The sequence below is a fragment of the Pinus tabuliformis genome, chromosome Q (assembly GCF_031772625.1).
Source record: "Pinus tabuliformis cultivar Carrire ecotype Pingquan chromosome Q, CPIR1, whole genome shotgun sequence".
NCBI classification, from domain to species: domain Eukaryota; kingdom Viridiplantae; phylum Streptophyta; class Pinopsida; order Pinales; family Pinaceae; genus Pinus; species Pinus tabuliformis.
This window is the reverse complement of record NC_142296.1, coordinates 576,759,570-576,765,523: the sequence shown is the minus strand read 5'-3', so window position 1 is coordinate 576,765,523 and position 5,954 is coordinate 576,759,570.

Here is a 5,954-nt window from a genome sequence, read left to right as displayed (position 1 = left end):
TATCTGTGTATACCAATATGGTATTTAAGAACTAGCTGCCACTCAAAGTGAGTTGATACCTAGCTTTGAACATAAGGTATGGAGAATATTCGTGTGCTCTTGCACCATTTGGTTTCTCTCCTATCATAGGGTTGTACCTATCATGTAATGTTCATCATAGTTCCCTATAGGGTAGAAATCCTCCTCAAGGACATCAACAAAAGATTTTGAGTGGGTCTTGCCTTAAATATCATAGAATAATCTTCATTCCGACTCTCATATTAAACTTCCCACCAATATTTGACACGCGGAACAAATTTTAGGAGTTTAAAAATGATTCTTTTCATTGTTAGAATAGTTTTGGATAGAGTAATAGTCTTTTAATATATTTAACCATTTCTCCAAAATATTTACATATATTTAGCCTTCATGTATGGGGATATCAAATTTAACTTGTACCTTGAATAGTGTTGTTCCTCCAAAAAAAAACTTGAAGTGGACTTGGCTAATCTTGGAAGTTGTCAAAGGTTTTGGGAAAAATTGTTCATCATCTCATTCCTTTGTTGCGTGAGTGCCTCCCAAGCAAAAAATTGATAGGATCTCCCACTCTATCATATATATTTTCTTCCCCCATGGTATGTTACTTGGGTTGGAAAGAGTGATTGTTCCCAAGTGAAACTAGATTGAGACCCAACTCTTTGTACCATAACATTACCGAGGACATGCACCAAGAAATAAAAAGCAGAAGATTGCTCTGATGCTACTGATTCAGGTTGTAAAAGGAATTAAATTAAAGGAAACAAAGGAAGTGAAACATACACAATGAAATATAATAAAAATATTAGTGATAGAGTGAAAAACAAACATCTATTAATAAATGAAATGACAAAATATTATAGAACACAAACTGGCTAGAATGGTGATAGTTATCCTTGGACACAAAGAGATGGAGGTTACTCACATTCACAAAAGATATTAGAAGAGGACAAAATAATGGAATTTTAACATAAATAAATAACCTTAACAGTTCATAAATCTAACCCTAGAAGATGAAACACCAAAAGGTTTGTGGGCCCTAAGGTGGTTAGTTGGTATATCAACTTCCTAGGGGAATTTGTTTTTCATAAAATAATCGTTTGGTGCAAAAAAGCCTTGTTAAAAGGAACTATACAAGGATTACAAATTTTGACTATGTCCAAGGAATTACATGACAAACCATGTCCCCTTAAATTTCAAAAAAACATCATTTAGGGCCTCAAAATGGTCATGGAAGTTTGGGATCCAACTAATCTCACTCAAATAATTTCATGTAGTGGTGGACTAATGGACTCTTATAATTTCGTGGACTTCATACCTTGACCTAGTCAAGACAGTAACTCTAGGGGGCACTAGTGAGAACTAACAATCATATGACTTGTGTTGTTGTGTAACTAACGTGGTACTAGAGATATTATTAGGCCAAAAAATAAGATTACTACATCATGGTCATTGTTTTCCATATGTATCTCATGCTAGGAGACCAAAAAATTGATATACAATAGATTGTAAGATATACTACTCACTACCTATTTCCACTTTAAATTTCTTCGATTTGCCTATAATTTACATATTCCTCATAGTGTGGCCTCCAAACATGGAGGTTGGAATTTTTTTCCTCATGTTATAGGTTACCTTCACATTCTCACTTTCTACATACTATTTTTATACGAGCCGCTTAAGCACTCACATTTTGTATCAACATCAATGTATAACCATCTTATCTTATCTATTTATGTAATTTGTCTCTTATATGTCTATGCTTCAAATCTTTTTCTCCATCCATTCCTTGTTCTTTCCATGTCATGTGAGCCAACTTGTACTTACAAAAAATATTAATATTTTTCCATCTTAGCAATTGGATGAAAATAATGTGATTTTTAGTGGACAAGATTAAAAGGAATTAAACCAATAATCAAATTAGTGTCCCACCTATTACACCTTATTAGCCATAATTAGGTCCCAAGATGACAAACCCACCCATGTGATGAATACTTTGTTGACATGGTAGTTCCACATATTATACAATGGTGGTAGGTCATGGAGAACTAATGGCTCATGATGGGGCATTGGTGGGTCATAATAGGGTGCCATGTGTCCCAACCAGTCATCGAATGTGCATTGGTAGTCGAAAAAAGATAAGACTGAGTCATAATTCTAATGAACATTAGGGCAACAAGAATAAAAAATAAGAAACATTTAATAATTATTTTAGTAATTTTAAATGATATGGTTTATTTATTTTATATCATCAAGAAACTCATCATATTTATACACCATATGGAATCATGATACTTCTAGATTTTTGGGGCCAAGAATGACACCTTAAACCAATCCAAATTACCCCCTAAGTGTAGCCATTGTATCTAACTAGGTATATAAGTACCATTATCATTTTTTAGCATTGGGTATGAGTCTTGGGCCCCTAAAAATGGTCAAGGGAGAAAACATGAAACCTAGGCTCTAAAGGAAGATTTTATCAATTCAAGGTCAAGAAAGATGCCACAAACTACCACAAATAACCTCACGAAGGTATTCTTGGTTTATGATTTAGGATGTCAGTGTCAATAGGTGGTTTTGAGAAGTAAATATGTGTCTTGAGTCCCTTTAAACAATATAAAGAAGACGTCCACGACTTATTTCTTAAATAAATCTTTGAGGCATCGAGAGCCGTGAAAAAAGCCTCAAATTATCAGACATGAGTTTTAGAAGGTATCCTTGGCCTCTAATAAATCATGTTAATGCCATCGCAAGGCCTTAATATGGTTAATGGGGGCTCTCAAGTGTTAGCTAAAGTACAACACTTTTGTGCATCTAAGGGAAAACATGACACCTCAAACCAATACACCTAACCTCCTAATGTTTTAGGTGGCTTGTATAGGTCAAAGGTCATGAATGACACCTCAAAACACCATAGATGATATCTCAAGGTTATATTTGGCCTTCAAGTGGGTATATGGGAATTATTGTGACATTCTAAGCATTAGTTATGGGTTTAGTTCCTTGGACATGATCTAGTGAGGAGGCCTATGCTTTAGGTATGGAAGGAAGCTTCTAGGAATTTGGGGCTAACAATGACATATTGAACCACAAAAATAACCTTTTTATGGAATCCCATGTCTCCAAATGGAGATAGAAAGTATTATAAGGTTTTGAACATTAAGTATGAGGCTTTAGACCTTAAATATGGTGAACGGTAAAAACCTAACATTTAAGTCATAAAGAAAGTTTATAAAGTTTTAAGCTAAAAGTGACAACTTAAACCACCAAAAATTATCTCTTAAGGGCATCCATTTCCTATAACTAGTTATGTGGGTACTATTATCAATTTTGAGCAATAGGTATAGGTATTGAGACCCTAGATGTGGTCAAGTGATGAAATATGAACCTTAGGCCCTAACGGAGCTTATATCAATCCAAGTCTAATTAGGATGCCTTGAAAACTCACGCACAATATCCTAAGATTACATTGGCATATGGTTGGGAATGTTCATCTAGGTGATTTTGAATAGTAGGGAAGTGGCCTCGGGTCAAGGAAACATTCTAGGGAAGAAGGCCAAATTCCTTGTAGGAATTTATAGGGTAAGTTCCTCAGACAGAACACCAAAGGACATCGCTCAGAAACAGATCACAGATCAATACACCAGTATTTTTGACGTGGTTAAACCCTCAAAGAGGGAAACAGTCCACGGCCTAAGCCAACGCGGCCACTTCAGGAAATTTATTAATAAAAGAATGAAAATTTAAATAAGCTTCTCTCATGGATGGTTAACCTACAAATGACCCTCCATGCTCTTTAAATAGAGATCATGGACCAATTGGGTGTTAAGCCACGGATCAAGTGTCGGTAATACCGAGGAGAGAATGAACCGTCGGATCACTACATATCGTGACCGTCGGATTGTAAGTTACAAAATGTACATAGTAAAGAAACACACTTTACCTAACTCTATACTAGACCAAGTTATACTTAACTATTTCCTACGTGTTGGAATATCCTAACATCCCCCCTTAAGAACAACTTGGGATAGGATTGAAGGATTTACAAATATGACACAATAGGAGAAGGAAGGAGGCACTAGAGCCTATCCCCCCTTAGTGACAACTTCTTGAACTCCAACCATAAATCGAATTTTAGTAAACTTCGCCTCTGTGAGAGCCTTTGTAAAGATGTCTGCAACTTGATCATCTGTTGAACAATATTGCACTTCAAGAACATGGTTGTGAATGAGCTTTCTGATGAAGTGCATGTGTAGTTCAATGTGTTTGCTGCGCTGATGGTGGACTGGATCTTTGCATAGCTAAATGGCACTTTGATTATCACACCAAAGTGTAGTCGGATGCTGCTGCTGAAAGCCAAACTCTGACAAGATCTGATGAAGCCACAAGGCTTCCTTACTAGCTTCTATGGCACCACGATACTCTGCTTCTGCTGAAGAAAGAGAAATGGCAGCTTGTTTCTTGCAAGCCCATGTAATAGGTCCTGAACCAAGAGTGAACACATAACCTGCAGTAGACTTCCGATCATCAGGGTCACCAGCCCAATTGGAATCAGTGGAACCAACCAATAGAAGAGCTGCTTCGGCACTGTAATGAATCCCAAACTGAACTGTACCTCAAACATAATGAAGTATTCTTTTAGCTACTTTCCAATGAATTTCATGTGGGTTTTGCATAAACCGAGCAACAAGGCCAACAACAAAGGAAAGGTCAGGACGAGTATGGGTTAGATACAAAAGTTTTCCTACAAGTTGATGGTATAAGGTAGCATCAACTTCAGGAGAAGTACAAGTGACTGAAAGTTTGACTCCAGACTGAAAGGGAGAAGGGGTTGGCTTACAGTCTTCCATGTGAAAATGGCGTAGAATATCACAGGCATACTTGGACTGGGAAAGGGAAATACCTTCCTTGGATTGCAAGACTTGAAGACTAAGAAAATAATGTAAGTGTCCTAAGTCTGTCATTTAAAACTTCCTTTTAAGGCTAGACTTCACATGGTTTATAAGGTTGGGATCACTACCAGTCAGGATAAGATCATCAACATAAAGAACAAGAATGATAAGAGACTTGCCAACTTTCCTAGTGTAGATAGTATTGTCAGAATGACACCTAGAAAAGCCATTTTCTAAAAGAAGGTTATCCATTTTGGCATACCAAGCTCGAGGAGCTTGCTTGAGACCATAAAGGGATTTCTTAAGCCGACATACAAGGCTGGAGTTTGTTTGTATAAAGCTAATAGTTTGTTCCATATAGATTTCTTCATGCAAGTCCCCATGCAAGAAGGCAGATTTAACATCCATCTGATGGACTTCCCATTTGAAAGAGGAAGCAAGGGAAAGAACAAGGCAGATAGAGTTCATTTTGGCAACAGGGAAGAAGGTTTCAGTGTAGTCAATGCCTTCAACTTGTGAAAAACCCTTAGCAACAAGACGAGCTTTATGTTTATCAACTTTCCCATCTGGTCCATACTTGGTTCTGTAAACCCATTTGCATCTAACAAGTTTTCGTCCCTTTGGTAGAGGAACAAGATCCCATGTATCATTTGCCAATAATGAATGATATTCTTCATTCATAACTGCTTCCCAATCTGGATGGCCTGAAGCTTCTGCAAAGGTGTCAGGATCATAATTCACTGAAGCTTTAGCCAGTAAAGAAGAGGCTCTATCAAACTGAGAACGTGTACATCGCTGATCTGTAGGATCACCGACAAGATCACCTGCTGCATCCCGAGTAGCACGAACCCACTTTGGAAGCTGAGGAGCTGAAGGAGGATCCTGAGAAGGGGGAGGATTTTCATCCTCGCTTTCATCATCTAAAGAAGAAATATTTTCAAAAGTAGAAGAGATAGGGAGAGGTGGCACATCCACCGAACTAGGCTCGTAGGCCGATATATTTTCAGCAAACTTTACATCTCTTCTAATGATAAAATTTTTGGACTT